We start from the raw sequence: 17,255 nt of genomic DNA, 5'->3' as shown, positions 1-17,255 counted from the left end.
AATAAATTAAAATTTTCAAAAAAGTTTTTTTTAGCACAAATAAGTGGTTTCAAAAAATATTTTTGCTGATTTCCTGTTATATCCTAGTCAACTATATCTACCCCTTAACCTAATTACAAAATTTCAAAAACCTATCTTATATAGAAGTCCAGTTGTGATTTTTTTTCACTAAATGTGACAAGGGCACAGTTTTTGTAAGTTGCATGGACGTTGTATGTAATGTTACACTATATTCACAAATCAATATTTGACACTATACTAAAATAAATCGGTACTTTGGGATTATACCGACCACACCAGTATGAAGAACACAACAATATCAATTTATAGATACAAACATGATATGACAAAAAAAAACTCTTTAATTACAAAATTACAAACTTACAACGATTATCAATTGTTAATGCGGTCAGATTCCATTATATGCCCCCAACGCTTTAACTTTTTTCAATAAACTTAGAACGTTATAAAACGATGTAGTTGAGTAACAGAACTAACATTCCATCAATCAACAAGCATTTCCAGGAATTAATTAATTAATTAATTAATTAATTAATTAATTGTTCTTTATTGTTTACATAATCTTAGAGAATAGTACATGCGTCAATACATAAATAAGAAAACAAGACAGAAAAGCAATCTTTTAGTCGTCAGTTCTTTCAAAGTATTCCTTGAGGGTGTAGTAAGGGTGTTCTCGGAGCCAGTGCTTCAGTTGCCGTCCAAACTGCTGTCGTTCTGTCTTCTTCAGTTCTTCTGGGAGGGCATTCCAGAGCTTTGCTCCTGCATATGTCGGCTTCTTCTCTGTGGATGTGAGATGATGTACAGGGAGGCAATAATTCAAGGCGGTGGCGGGTGTTTGTAGTTGTGATAGTCTGCTCCAGTTGCAATAGACTCAGGGAAATTTGAGGTGTATTTGCGTGACAGTCTCCAGGATATAGAGATTAAACTATGGTGAGAATCTTCAAGTCCTGGAAAAGCCTGCCTGCAGGATTCTCTTGCTTGTAAATTTGCAAGGATGCGGATGACTCTTTTTTGATGGACAAGTACCCGCTGCATATTGCCCCTTGTGGTGCCTCCCCAGACTACTATTCCATATCGGAGATGAGTCTCATAGAAGAGCATAGTAGGCAGTTTTAGCTGTTACGGTGTCACTGATGTGTTTCATCCTGCGTATTACATATAGTCCCGCACTGAGCTTTTTGCAAAGAAAGTCTATGTGTTGGGTCCATGCCAGTGTGTCATCAATTACCACCCCGAGATTATTTTGAAGTACTGCTCTCCTCCACTTCAGGCAGTCTTCCAGTTGTGTCTTTATGCCTTCCTAGAACTAGCTGCTTCGTCTTTTTCTCATTCACGACAAGGTCATTACCATGACAGTATTGTACTGCCATGTTGACGGCAGTATAAGCAGCTATTTCAGGTCTTCTTGTTGTTTTTTACTCAGTAGGAGCACAGTGTCATCAGCATACATTACTGTGCTGCTGTAGTTTTCCATGTATCGGGGGAAGTCATTGGTGTACAGAATGAAAAGGACTGGCCCGAGCACAGATCCCTGGGGCACTCCTCGGGTGACGGTTTGCAGCCCTGATGTTGTTTGGCGTGTTAAACCCCTGGTTGTGTACTTCACCTCAGTCATCTGTCTTCGTCCGGTGAGATAACTTTCTGAACCAGTTAAGAGCTTGTCCTTGTATCCCAAGAGTAGTCAATTTTGATAGGAGATGGTCATGGCTAAGGCAGTCGAAAGCTTTACTATAGTCAAGCAAGATGGCAGTGGATGTGTTTCCGTCTTTCCAATTGGTCAGCCAAAAACTCCACTAGACCTATCAGTGCTGTTATTGTTGATTTGCCTGGCAGGAAAAACCATGTTGTTCAGGTGTCAGTAGCTGGTTAATTGATAGGTGGTGTATGAGTCTGGACAGCACAAGTTTTTCAATTAATTTTGAGAAGGTGGGTATCAATGATATCGGGCGGTAGTTGGCTGTTTGAGTAGTAGGTCCCTGCTTGTATTTTGGATAAACTTTGGCTATTTTTAGTGCAGATGGGAAAATTCCTGAATTGAATGATTTGTTGATAATATCCATTAGGGGATCAATCAGTTCTTCTTTACATGTTTTCAAAAGTTTTGTGGAGATATTGTCGTAGCCAGCGGAGCTTTTTGGCTTTAGAGATTGGATGAGTTTTGCTAGTTCCTGTCTATTGGTGGGATGTAGTATTAGGGTTGGAATGTTCAGGTTTTCAGCTGGCAATATCTTTCGTTCGTCAAGTTGTCCACTCAATTGAAGCGTTTCATTGGCAACATTTGTAAAGAAGGTGTTAAGGTGGTCTGCAATCAGTCTTGGGTTTTTGATTTCTTGTCCATTAATGTCTAGAGAAGAGGGTAGGGTTTTTTCTTCTTTTGAATTTCTTTCAGAATTTATAATCTGCCATAGTGCTTTTGATTTGTTATCAGCTTTTGATATTGCATCTATGTGATCTTGCCGCCTTAGTTGTTTCAGCCTCAGATCATACTCTTTTTTGAGCTGTGCTGCAATTCTTTTATAGTTTTCACTTCCCGTAGTATTATATAAACTCTTGAGCTTTAAGGAATTCTCTCTTTATTTGCCATTGCGGTCTGGTCTGTTAGAATGTGCTTGGGCTTTTTGTTTTCTTTGTCGAATTAGCGGACAAGTGATATTTATTGCGTGTGACATAGTCCTGTTTAGGTTGTTGTAGGATTCCTCTACATCATTTGTGTTATAGATTATCGCCCAATCTTGCTGGCCAAGGAACCGCTTTAATTCAAGGAGATTATTATTACTCATGTTTCTTCGCTCACTAATAGGTAAGGGGGTTCTTTTACTCTCACAATTTATAGTACAGACCTGCCCAGTATGATCAGATATTCCTGTGTTTATTACCTCTACGTTAATGTCTTTGGGCTGGATGTTAGTGCAAACACAGTCTATTGAGGTCGCAGAGGTTGATGTTATTCGTTGTTGGTGGGAGGTCTAGTCTCTGTATATTATGTCCACTTAATATATCTTTCATTAGGGTGTAGTCATTCTTCTTTACTAAGCTGTCAATATTAAATATCCCCCATTATCATTACAATTTTGTCTGTAGGAATACTTTCTAACACCTGTGAGAGTATCTCTAGGCTTATTTCAGTGTTTCCTTGATTTCTGTAAACTCCAACAAGGTACATACATGACTTACCAAGTTTTACTTTAATTACTGCAATCTCACAGACTAGTTCTTCGCACAGACTATACATATCGACCATGTCAACGTTGTGTTTCAAATTATCTTTTGCAAAGATTGCAAACTCCTCCCTTAAGATGACGTTTCCTACAGTATTCAGCTGTTAACTCATATCCAATTAGCCTTGTATTTTTTATTGTCTCCTTTCTTTGTCCATGTTCTGTTAGAATAACTAGGTCTGGTTGTAAACTGTCCAGAAGGGTGTTAAGACAGTCTATTTTATTGGAGACCCTATCTGTGTTCTGGTGAAGGATGGATATTGTATTGCTTATTTGAGGTTGAGTATGGTGTTTTTTTTCTTTTCGATGTGCCAGCTCTAAAAAAAGAAATGGTATTAATATTCTTATTGAAAAAGTCTTCAAAGTTTTCACCGGGCAGAAGGATTTTTGCAGTGCAAGGTGGTCCTTTGTGCACCTTGAAGGCATTTCCTGCAGGAAACTGTTCCCGGTCAATTTCTTGTGTATTTTTAGTTGCGTCTTGTTCTGCTCTGGCAACTCGCTGGGTGGATGAGACATGGGTAATTGAGCTTGATTTGCTTTTGGCAATCTGAAGGGAGACGCACCAGACGGAATTGTGATCGGTATTGTTGTCGCTGTTATCTTATCTTTCTAGAGAATCCCGATTACAGCAGGCCGCGCGGCATGATTATTTAAGTTTTTTGCACAGTACATAATTGCCTTTCCATTACAATTCAATTTATATTTCTGATCAGCCCCTATAGAGTTTGATATTTTACTGATAGGTACTATCTCGAGGAATGTTTTTTCTTTCATTGACATCAGCGCGGGCTTCGGCAGCACCTTCGATCGGAGGCACTCGCATTTTGGGCAACGGAGTGTGATCAAGAATAAAAACAAGTTTTGTGTGTTTTTTTCAATAAAGAGTTTAGTTTTTGTTTGGTAATGTTTGTTTTTGATGAATTTTTGTGTTTGGAGAAATGTAGGGGTAAAACACGGAAGTACAACAAAGCGACGCACCAGCTGAAAGGGCGGCGAGACTCTGCAATCACGTTATCTACTACACCGCTCGACTTTGACCTGTGTCTGAGGATGGGGAGGGGTTTGCGATAAGACAATTCCTGTTTTATACTGACGAATTATTGTTCTACGCTAATCTAGTAATCAGTAGAAGCAAAATGTCAAATAACGATTCATGTCTGGGTGTGGTCGGTATAATTCCAAAGTACCAATAAGGTATCTACGAATGTGGTCGGTATAATCCCAAAGTACCAATAAATCTAATAAAAGGGGCATAATAAAAATGCCCTAGCAACAAAAGTAATGAGAGAAATACAAACGTAAACACGCACAGCAACACGAACGTAACCTCACTCTCGACCAAACAATCCAACAGCTGCGAAGCTCAAATACGACCAAACAACCAGTCCATAAAGGAATAAACAACTTTGTGGTTTCAAAGCAACTAATCGACTATCAATTAGTCAAAATTTCGCGGCAATCAGATAACCTATAAGAAAATTACAGGCGAAAAACGTAACTTACCTATATTACGGCCATTGGCGATTTTCAGTTGAGTAGCCGACGGCCGTAATATAGGTACGTTGGCGTGCAAAGGGTTAATGTCCATTTATATATTTATATTAGGGGTATTCATGATTTATTAAGTTTGTTACCCAGTACATAATTGCCTTTCCATTACAATTCAATTTATATTACTGATCAGCCCCTCTAGAATTTGATATTTTACTGATAGGTACTATCTCGAGGGATGTTTTTCTTTCGTTGATATCAACGCGGGCTTCGGCTTAATACTACCTTGGTGCTGCCGAAGCCCGCGCTGATGGCTGGAGGCACTCATCTTAACTCGATAATTAATTTGTAGCTCGAAATTTAAGAAAAACATTGTTCATTTGAATCAAAATTCTGCTCATTTGAGTATTATTTTTCATTTATGTTTGCAAAGATGGCACCTCATCCGATGACATCATCACGAGGTTGAATCATGGTCACAAAAGGTCACGTGATGCCCGATGTGGATGTAGAACATGGAAATATTGCTTCGCGCTTGAACAGTTGTTCCATTTTTTATGTTCTAGAACTTCGTTATTTCTCATTTCCACCCAGTCAAACCTTGTTGTTTTGTTCTGTAAGACGATTCCAATAAGTTAATAACGCGAAACTCGTATTTTGCCACTCCGGCCGTTAATGTGACAATTACCAAAATAATTAACCACTATCGATTGATTATATCAATGGTTGTGATTAAGTAATATCGTTTGCCAATTTCGATATAAAAAAACCGGGTCCGCTTATCGTACCCTACCCAAAACAAATATTGTGAAGTGGCTAAAATAAACAATTTCCCAAAAAATAATAGGCCTGAGGCATGAAATTCAGCAAATGGAAACACTTACAATAATATATTTCAGGGACTTGGATAGGAATTTAAATAGCGTTGCTGGAGAAATACCCATGAAATAAAAAGGTTAATTAATTAGCTTACTAAAATCCAACTGACAGTTCAGTGGAATACACACCACATCTTTGTTAAAACTAATCTCAGAAATTATTACTTAATATTATTATAGCATTAATAAAGATTGCTATGACTTTACCTTTTTCAATTAAACTAATGCATCCGGCAACGAACCACTGAGAATTTCCTATTCGATATTGATAAAATTATGTAATAATTTGTTAATTAAAAATTCATTATTAACCTTTAAACACTATAGTGTAGTATTAGTTTTTGTTTAGCTTCAGACCGCAACGTTCAATAAAGATATTTCATATTACTATCACATTACTCAGCTAGATAGACTCGCAAAACCAAAAATATGTGGCAAGTGATAACACACACACAAAGAAAGATAACCACTTGTAAAAAATTACAAGAACTGTTTGTTTTGTTTACGTATACCCTTTAAACTAAACCATCACTGATGCTGACACATGACAGTACCCGGTGCTCGCTGACCGGCAAAGGCATCAAGTAAACCCATAGAGTAATCAAGATTTAAATCTATCGACAAGTTCACTTTCCTTTTTTTGACACTTGGCATTTTTACAATGAAGCAATTCCGCCTTTCAATGTCAACTCAGTTAACTTATTCAGTGTTTTATACAGTAATTAATTTTTACACTTCAGCTTTTTTTCGTAATTTACATAGTTGATTATTAAATTAAAATATTATTTCAGGCTATATAAATTTGATGAATTTTGTTATGAATGTATTACGTATTTAATTATATTTACATATCATTTATGATATCATTTACTTTTGAGTCTGTAATAAATTGTAAGATGTGTTTTCAGAGGTAGTAGTGCTATGTTTAAACAACTGACACCATTTATGGATTTTTTTAAATATCTTTCGTTAATTTTCTTTTTCTTTAATCATAATAAATAAATTGATCAAATGTATTGTCAATAGATTATTCAACTGCCAGTTGAGTGGTTTCTTCAAAACAAGTACAGTTTTACTAAATCAGGACTGCCTATCTAATAGCATCTTTAATTGCAACTGCGACACGTTGTACCTGTAAAAACCTCAACTAACACATTATCATTTATTGCAGTACAACAATTTAAAACCTCATTTCTATCCACAATGTCACAGTCGAAGATGACGCATTTGTTATTTAGGGTAAATATAAATGTGTCAAAATTAGCTTATATTGATAAATGAGAATTTTTACAAGCGTTTTACTGTATATTTCTCTATCTTTTCAATTATTCATAATCTGCGTTAGAATGTATATTATAATAAGCCAGTGTCGTGTGAGAAATTGCAATAAAATGAAAAACAAAAGATTCTGCCCGGAGGACTAAACAATGTAGAGTAGAGAAAATGAATCAATCAATTGTTATAGAATAATTATTTTTTAACGTTCAGAGGACCAGTCGGGGTCTCCAGATTCCGACAATTTTGAAGAAGATAATTTTAAGATAGGAAATTTCATGTAATGTGCCAAAGAAGTCTCTCACCAAAAGAAGTTGTCTTTCCCACGCACCACCACAAGAAAATTCCCTGGACAGGTGCATGAGATCAAAGGTAGACGAGACCAGAGAGAGTTCCAGGTGTGTGGATTCTAGAGAACAACACTGCCAGATAGTCCACGTTCGCGGAAGAACGTATATTTTGTCTAGCACAGCGCGGCACGTAAAGGATAAACAAGGGATAACAAAATAGGTAAAACAACAAGGAGAATGGAGAGATGGAAAGCTAGCATCGTTGTAACGTTTTTGACAATAGTTCATTTATAAAACAAAGCAAAAATATGATACGAATTTTGAGTTTAGCTCCATTTCATCTTCCACTTAGAGCAGTGTCTACTATCTTACAATGTCACAGACGCGACTCCTGGAATCTGGATTTCAGATCCGGAAATCTGAAAAGATTAATACAATATATCTTTATACTCGGTTGCTGCTCGGTAACAAGACATGAGTGCTCTTTTGTAGTCTAGGTAACTCTGATTTCGAAACGACGCAACGAGTTCGTTCTGATCGTCTTCGTCGTAAACTTATTTTGGATCTCTCTAGACGGATGTCAACTCCAGATTCCAGGAGTAAAGTCTGTGATAGTGTCAGATTACAGACACTGCATTAGGCGGTAGGTGAAATGGAGGTAAACTCAACATTCGTTCGAATCAATCCTTCTCACCATAGCTAAGTTTTATCTTTTATCTATCTGTGTAAATTAGCAAATATTTCTGTATTTACCTATACATAGTTATGGTTTGAATTGACATGTACTTCAAAAAAACTGTACATATAATGTTTTCCCTCTCAAACTAAAAAGTAAAATCCACCATAATTGCATACTCATGATATTTGTAAAGTTTTCTAGGCTTCAATATATTATCTACAAACCTATCTGGATCACTCTGTATAACATTTATCATTTGCTTTTACTTCATGAAGAATTAATCAACACAGATGAGATCGCAGTGTTCTGCTTTTGATTACATTATTTGGTAGGTCTTTAGCAGAAACTTTTCATATGCACCTTAAGCCACATAAGCGAATGCACTCAAATGTTAAATAATACGAATACCAGTTTGTGAATTATAGCCATAACAAAGTTTTTCAGTCCTGATACCAATTTAAAAGATTGTGTCTTAATCTTCCATTGTAAATTAAGAAAAATGTTAGTTTAAACATTGATTATGCTATATTTTGATTACGCTAACTTAGTATTTTGTGATTTAACCGATACCTTAAAAAGTAAATTACTCAAAATGCGTGTATTAGTTATATTTTAAATTTCACTTTAGATGACCACGTAACAGGATACTCTTCTAGGTTGGGATGTCCTAAAATGAAAGAAAGCAGGAAATATAATATTTTAAGTATGGTGTATAAGCTTTTCCAGACCAGGAAACCTGAGTACTTGTATGAAAAATTATCAATATTAGTTGATGTCCGTTTGAGAGAAACAAGTTTTGTAATAGTACGATTTAGTTTCCCATTTACAGAACTGTAACATATGGTAGACCTTTCCATGTAATGTCCGTTAGGCTTATGAATTTGATGGGTAATGATATTAAGACTAGTGGTAGTAAAATTATATATCGTAAAAAACTCAAAGAGGAATTGTTAAGAAGGTATTCATAGATAATGTTTTCATTGATAACATACAATATTTGAATTATTTGTATGGTGTAAAGTTTAAATGAATTAAAAACTGTTGATAATGGATATATCTTTAAATTAATATAATTGGAGACGGTAAGTATTTGTATACAATAAAGATAACACTTGTATTATTTGAAATAAGAAACAAGTGAAAATGATAATATGATAAATAAAGGAGAGTATATATTTAATTGGCATCATAAATAAATAAAAACAGCATATTTATATTAGAACAAATGCTCCCCCCCTCAAATTTAAAGTCTCCCGTGTACTTTCTAAGTGTTACAGCTGCGCGATTTTTTGAATGCTATTATGTCCTTAATATAGTAATCTGACCAGACCTATACTTAAAGTAATAACTGTTGTATTAAATTACACTGTCCAATTAAGTTTTTGGTAAAAAAAGAATAAATAATGATGCAGGTGTGATATATTTACATTAGCTACACCACCCGATTCTATAATGTCACGGCAGATCCCTGATCGCGACAGGCTAATTGTGATACTTGGAAGCTACCAGGACAAATTATATTCATAAATTAACACTTTCCCTGCATGTGCATATATTTTATGCACAGAATAATTTCCTTTTTGTTCTGTTAGTCCCGGCCAAGTGCTAAATATATGATTGCATCACAATTGTTCCATACTGAGCCATGCATTAGAAGAAAAAAATTTTTGATTAATTATATATTTTATTTTTATAAATTGTTGCTGTAAACCATTTGAAGTATCATAAAATACTGACATAACAAACCAAATATGCATATAATATGCATAGTGTACCATGCATAAATTCTATGCACAGTGGCCGGGTGAGCTTAGTTTTGGGTAAGAAATTGAGTCATGAAAGCAAGTCATCTTAGTTTACAATTGAAATATTTTATTTATGAGCAAGAAATGTACAGATTTATTTTTTTGAACAATCGTGTGTCACAAAGAAACAGGACATACACATGTTTGCGATATCAGGACAACCGACACAATGTGTAATTACTTGTTTTGCTTGTTTGCGTGCTGTAGCAGCACCAAAACGTTCTGCAATTTTCGTGTAACATGTTGTACATCTTTTCCTCTTCTTGTCTTCGGTATCCTGTAGTTCATGTTTTCTACAGTTAGATGTTCTCGGCCAGAGATTGTTGGGTGTCTGTCCAAAAAGGCAGCGAAATTGCCAATTTTTCTCGAAATTCTGTAATTCCAAAGTGCTTGTTATCACACCCATTCAAAGTCTTATAAACTTCAAAGGCATTTACCACAGATGTATTAGTTATTAAGCTCAATTGCGACTTTCCTATACCATTTTACGAAACGCCTTTACGAAGAGTAGAGGCATAAGATGCAAGTTTGATCAGATATATCTATATAGGCCTTTGCCTTATTATATTCCAAAATCGTCGATGGTTTTTTTACAGGTCCACGATTGTGAGGTTACCTCAACCATTGTTGGAACATCTTTTGTTGTTAAGAAAATAACGTCTCTTTTGTCTTTCCACTTAGATACAATACATTTTGTTCCGCTTTGTAAAGAAATCATTTCTCCTTTTTTGAGAATTTTTTGTGTAACAGGCTTGGGATTGTGCTTTCTATTTTTTTTTAGTGTTCCAATTAGATGTGTTTTACGTTGGTTCAATTTATATGCCTAAACTTACGCTAGTGTAGAAGTTGTCTGTTACTAGAGTCCTAACCCGTGTCAAGCAAAGGAGTTATTAGTTCCATTACTACAGCTTCTGAGTGAATAGTATTTACTGAAGATTCCTTGCCTGCGTACAGTTTCATATTCCAGGTGTAACCCACCCTCAAGGCATAATTTATACATCTTAAGACCATATTTGTGTTTTTTTATTAGGGATATATATTGCCTTATTTTTAGCCTTCCACTAAACGGAATCATAGTTTCATCAATGCAAACCTGTTCTTTTGGTATGCATGCATTTTGAAATTTTATTTTTAGAGTGTCTATTAGCTTTTGAATTTTATAGAGTTTTGGGTTTATCAGCTTCATTTTGTTCATTGTCTGCAAAATGTAAATTTGCTAGAATAAGTTCAAACCGATTCCTTGCCATAACTTTGCTTACTTTAGACGCATATAAAGGGTTCGTTGACCAACTAGTCCTGCAACTTTGGCTTGTTATCTAAACCAATCCATATTAGCACACCCAAGAATTGACGCATCTCAACACTGTTAGTGTTCTTTCCAGGACGCTAGACGTGAATGGGTGCCAACACTTTCACGCAAAATACATTCAACAATGGACTGATTGGGCATACAAGTTTGTCTCTTTTACTATATACTCAACTAAGGAATCATCTATAAAAAAATTATAACAATCAATCTCAGATGCCCTTCCTGGTAACTGGTCAATAACATGAGGTTGTAGGCCACCGACTAAATTGAAATCAAATTTATATAAGTTACCTGTTACTGGTCCCCAGTTAAATGATTCTCTATTATTAAAATCTTGAGTAATTTGAATTTGGTCTACTTCTTCAGAAGACCCACCACAATCTTGAGTACTAGTGCTTGGCTGTGAGTTTCCAAAATTTTCTTGGAGTGCATAGTTATGTTCGTTATAGTTTCATTATTTTCAAGCCTAATTCTCCGACGTTTACTTGGTATAGGATCATCCTCAGAGATACTATCATCACTATTTAATCACTCGAAAGCCTCATATTCAGGTGTCGTCAGAATCACTAAGGTTACGAAAAATTGCTTAGTTCACTTTGTCACTAAGTGAGTCTTCCAGATTAATCTCTAATTTCTTCTGAATTCGCCATTATATTGACACTATGTTAAGTCTCTCAAACATAACCTCAAACACAAAAACAACAACAGTAACTCTATTAGTCTACTCACTACTGTGTTGTCACATTGCGGCCTCTGTAGGTTTTGGTTGAGAAACATGCACTCACTCTAGTGACAGAAATCGGTAATAATATAACCTAAAATTTGTAAACCAACGTTGAAATAGGTTTCCACCAGGCCAGAAGTAAATGATATTACATTGTATTAGATGGTAGCTATGCATAGTTTTCTATACACTGAATTTCAAACAATGAAACAAACCGTGCATAATAGTTATGCACTTGGCTGGACATGGAAATTTTTGTGTGCATCAAATATATACACTTGGCCTAATAGCGTAAATTATATTTCATTGACATAAGCAGATAGCAGAAAAACATAAGAAAATACCTTGGCAGTGAAAGTGTTAATACAATTGTTTAGTTAGAACCGCCTTTCTTTCTAGTACAAACACGTCTAAAAATAATTTATAGATCTGTAGGAATTAAATTAGATACAATTTTAAATCTGTTATTAGCAATTGTTCCCATGGTGAATATCCCTTCCATGCTTTAGAACATTTCATTTACTGCCAGTACCTTTATCGGGGGAATTATCTAAATGAAACGCTTAAGATTGGGGAAAGTAAATATACGAATTAATTCCTGCTGCCAAAACGTAGTAGATATGGACTAAATTGTTTGCAAAAATTAGAATTGTCGTTATTGTAACCACACCTCATGGTTGGCGCCCTCGCCCTCGCCCACATCCGTCAATCTGTCACTCGTTTCTGGATAAAATAAAAATCAAAGAGCGATCAAATTAATTTTAAACTCTGGTTAAAATGTGTTAAGAAAACATGTGTCGAAATATGATTGTTAGTTTTATTATTTATTGACGAAATGTTGGCATTATGTCAATGAAAATATCCTTCAGCTGATTATGACAGCAAAACAGTTGACAGTGCTTCCCCCCTCTTTGACAATCTGCAGTATTTGCCTTCTCTGGCAGGCACAGAACTGAGATTCTGAGGTTGAGAAAATAGAACAGTCCGTTCTTTCATAACCTGTCGTGTGGTGGTGTAGTCATTTAAATGACTATCACAACAAATCAGTGAGAGACAAGAGGAGAAATCCTTGGAATTGCTTAATAAATTAACAAGTGAAACGTAACAACTTCGTTAATTAGTACACTTAACTTCTGGGTTTCCTTTGAGAGAAGCAATTGAGTTGAAGTATGTTTCGTACATTTGTTGTATACAATGTAATTTTTCTGTTGATAATAGTTTTCCTGAAACCTTCATCTTCAGTAGATTTATCTCCAGATAGGAAAAAATTATACCATGATATAGTTTCTGGTCGGGGTTTGTATTATGGGTTTACTAAATTAAGAGAATTGAATGGTACTAATTTTAAAACTGTAGTTTTTGGTGAAGAAAAACACAAGATGTGGTTAGTGGAATTTTATAATAGCTGGTGTGGACATTGTCACAGGTTTGCTCCGACTTGGAAGACCCTTGCACTGAATGCTTATGGTAAGTATTATTACACATTATTAGTATGCTAGACCTCTAGATTATATAGCTAAACAAGATCCTGTAACTTTTTTTAAACATGCATAATCTTGATATTGAGTCCTTGTAAAGCCTGTAATAGCCTGCAGAAAGTATTAACAGTATTTTTATAACAGAAAAAATTATAATTTAGAATAACAGTGTAGCCTAAACCATTTATTTTAAATTAATAAAATGATTAGATTAGTCTATTTGACTACAGTATTATTGTGTATGAAATCGGTTTAATATCTATCAATCCTTGAGAGAATTCAGCTCAGAGTGACTGAATTCATACTAACTAATGTTAATGTTGGGAAAAAGTTTTTATATTAACCTCTATATAGACAAAGTATAGATTATCTATTTTATTATTATAACTAGGATAAATAATAAATCCAAATTAGTAGTTCTTTACTTACTCTCTTCAAACCATGTACTTTTTAAACATGAAACTGGCAGTTACATTACTTTCTGTTGGTGGGCTAATTTTGAGCACTTTGTATTGTTTTAGATTATTTAAATTTATACAAAATCCAAAAATTATGTATGTCATATTGTCTTTACATAACGGTGGCCCGTAGACTCAGAACTCAGAAATTACCCCATTTCCCTTGATACAACTTTCACAGGTGTGTTCCTATTATACATTTTACGGCCAGATGTTATCTTAGGTGGTGGCTAAACCAGAACTGAAAATTGTTTAACCACCAAGTGTCAATCTGTATGAAGTGATCCAATAAAAATTAAATTGGTTGCTTGACCATTTAAAAATATTTTATTTTCTCTATGTTTTTACTATACCTACTCATAAGAGGTTTAAAAATTATTTTTAAAAATTTTATCTTTCTCGGTTAGTGTGTGGCAGCCATTTTTGTTCACGGCAAACTGATGATTTTTGGCTTTGCAGATACTAGCATTAGGCCTAAATAGATTATTTCTAGGTTGTATTATGCTGGAGCTTTCAAACCAACACCATTCTTTTCAAATATGTATTCTACAATATTTGTTATCTTCTTTATAAGTCTAGTTATAAATGCAAAGTTGTATACTCAAAATAGCCTCCAAAGTTTAGTGTTAGACATTTGGAAATTAACTTTTTGGAAGCTTAAAAAATAAAGAAGGGCTGATTTATCGTAGTTCAAACATCTTTCTAACATATATAATAAAGTTTAGCCTTAAAACAGGTTTCTTTAATTTTTTAATTTGAAATTTTTTAAAGTTTGAAGCGCTATATGATGGAGCATGGTGTAAAAATCTGATTTTTGCACAGCATGACATATATATATGATATAAAAGTAGTGTAGGACTTTCAACTTTGATATTTTTACTCAAGAAAAGTTAGGAATTTGAAACCTACACAGTCTGGTAGATGTAAATGTATGTCTGGAATCCAATTTTTCCTTCTAAAAACTACGAGAAATTGTTACCCTGGAAAACAACTGGAGTTAAATATTTTTATTTTGTATGGATGTTTAGTGACAATTCATTTTAGAACTTACAGTACTCAAAATCTGTTTCAGTATTTTTAATTATAATATTGATAAATATCCATTACTTTCTGATGTACAGATATTTTTAATATATAATGTATCATAATGTCTTGCATGAACCAAATACAAATATATCAAATATTTAAAATCTTAAATAAGACAACTGGTTGTTTTTCTGACTTATGAGGTATTTGTTTGGATTGAGCCGGTTCCTACATCCATCCTTTTTGGACATTTGGAATATTTCTTCTGATCCACTACATTAAATACTTCTGTTTTTATAAATGGTTAAAATTCTATATTTTATTAGTCTGCAATTATTGTTACATAACCCTCTGAACCTAGGTTTAGATAATTTTACGATACAGAAACCTAATATTTTCAACCTCAAAATCATCGACTGGGTTTAGATCTGCCTTATTTTTACTTCATCTGAATACTGGTACAATAATCAAATGTTTGTTCTTCCATTATGAGTTAAAAATATTCAATCTCAAAAATTCTGTAGAAGTGATGTCTGTACAGTAACTTGACAGCATCTTTGTAAATGTCTTTAAAAAACTTGTCAGTTTTAACATAAGCATATCCAGGGGGGTTGAGGGTTTTAATCCCTCATGAATACAAATATTCAAAGTATATTTTTACTTGTGTTAAACAGAAAGTATACTCATAGTCGAACAATGTACTATGAGGTTTTTCTATTTATTTGTTTTGATATTTTAACTATAACATCTGACATATAGTAAAACACAAGACAAATGCTTTGTAATTTTTCGGAATGACGAGTCCGTAGAGGCTGATAAATAATATTCTCTAAAATCTCTCGTGGTCCGAGACCCCTGGCGACCAACAAACCCACACAGAACAAAAATACTATTAAAATCCTGAAGAAAACATATATCAGTCTAGACTCAAATATTCCACCTTGAGAGTCTCACAGTCGACAACATCAAAAGCCTTCATTAAATTGAAAAACAGAGTAAAATTTTGCTAATTTGACTCAACAGTAGTCTCTGCTATTCAAAGAATTAAAAAACTGCAGAAATTGTTGAAACAGTAGATTTTACTTTATGCAAATATAGTATACCATTTTCTGAAATATTAAAAAAAATTGAATAATCAATATTAGCATCAATTGATTTAGATCTATTAAGATTATAATTTCAATTCTATAGGATTAAGATAACTGTAATAATCTCAAAACCAGTCGGAAAAACACTGAGGATTTTATCAAAACAGTCGTAAGGGGAAAGCTCAAAAAGTATTATATAACTAGTGAGGAACACTTTCAGAGATTCAAATAACTGGATTGTGTGGAAGTAAAACTGAATTAAATATATTAATAATGGGAAAGTTAAAGATTTAGATTGAACAGCTGGTAAGACTGGCCTGTTTACTGGAATACAAGAATTTAGATTTTAATGTAAAAGAGTTGTCGGTAAAGTTAGTATTTCAAACTAAAGAAATTTCTTGGAGATCGTGTGTGATAATCCTATTGAGTTTCAATTCACCCATCTCGTGCTATAAATGACAATTTTCCAGGTTGCCTTTAACGGGTTGCCATCGGCAGCAATCAAGCCCCTCCCTCGCATGGTCAAATTTTACTCTACCAATAAGTTTTATGTTGAAACTTCTTTAACTTATAATAACCATTAATTCTGTGGGCCATTGATCTATAAAATAAAAACATCTTGAAGTTATGATCTGTTAATTTCAAATTTTTTGATTAAACTTTGACTTCTTATAAATTGATATTGTTTAGTGACTTAAAGGAAACATTTTGTTTGAATAGTCTCTAATCGTGTATATAAAAATTAATGATCTTTCGTTAATTTAAATCTTTCATTAAACATTCTATTCCAATTTTCATGTTGCAACGTTTTTTGATAGTTTTTTCACTAAAAATTATCAGTTTTATTTTTTCAGGTTCAGCGTTCTTGCTTCTAACAAACTGCAAAAATAAAAGAGTAATTTGTTATGTGAAAGATTAACAAAAATATTGTGTATACCATAACTCTCCTGTCAGATCTCAGGTTGATGCCTGAAATAGTTTTTCTAAAACTGCATGTGAACAAAAAGAATATCTAGTATAGCATTAGAGTCTTTGTTATAACCAGTAGGATGACATTCAAAGTAACAACAAACAAGATAGATTTATTTTTCATCGATTTATATTCTTGTATGTTCATTAATTATTACAATAGTTATTTACCAATCGCTATAACGTGTTTCTGTCACATTTTGTATTTGAAAACCCAAAATTAGAGAGCCAGAATAACAAAATAATGTGCTTTGTACTCGTAGTATTTAACTTAAAGTTAATATTTTCGGTCTAATTTTTTTATCGCATCTATGCATAATACACACAGTGGACATCAACTGCTCAGCGGCAGTAAAATAACACGCAATTACTAATTTCACGTGTCAAAATTTGTGTTGTTGTATACACAGTAAATATATAATATATAAAAATACATGTAAATGTATATCACAATATTTTTTACAGGGATGATATGGTTTGAAACATAAAAAAAAACATTTTAATGTAAAATATTATTTGACATAAAAATCCATATTTTCAAGTTAA

At 33.8% G+C, this 17,255-nt stretch overlaps 1 protein-coding gene across 2 annotated transcripts in view; it reads right to left on the bottom strand.

Moving 5' to 3' along the window:
- Positions 1–6,163, bottom strand: part of LOC124370462 (GDP-Man:Man(3)GlcNAc(2)-PP-Dol alpha-1,2-mannosyltransferase) — a 36,126-nt gene extending 29,963 nt beyond the window's left edge. For both annotated transcript variants that reach the window (XM_046828756.1, XM_046828751.1), the window contains exon 1: positions 5,816–6,163. The gene's annotated coding sequence lies outside the window, so the exon portion shown is untranslated. The remainder of the gene's footprint in view (positions 1–5,815) is intronic.
- Between the last annotated feature and the right edge of the window lie 11,092 nt (positions 6,164–17,255).

Source organism: Homalodisca vitripennis, chromosome 1 (genome assembly GCF_021130785.1).
Source record: "Homalodisca vitripennis isolate AUS2020 chromosome 1, UT_GWSS_2.1, whole genome shotgun sequence".
NCBI classification, from domain to species: Eukaryota; Metazoa; Arthropoda; class Insecta; order Hemiptera; family Cicadellidae; genus Homalodisca; species Homalodisca vitripennis.
Note: the sequence above shows the minus strand (reverse complement) of the source record. Positions and strands in the feature narration are given on the sequence as shown.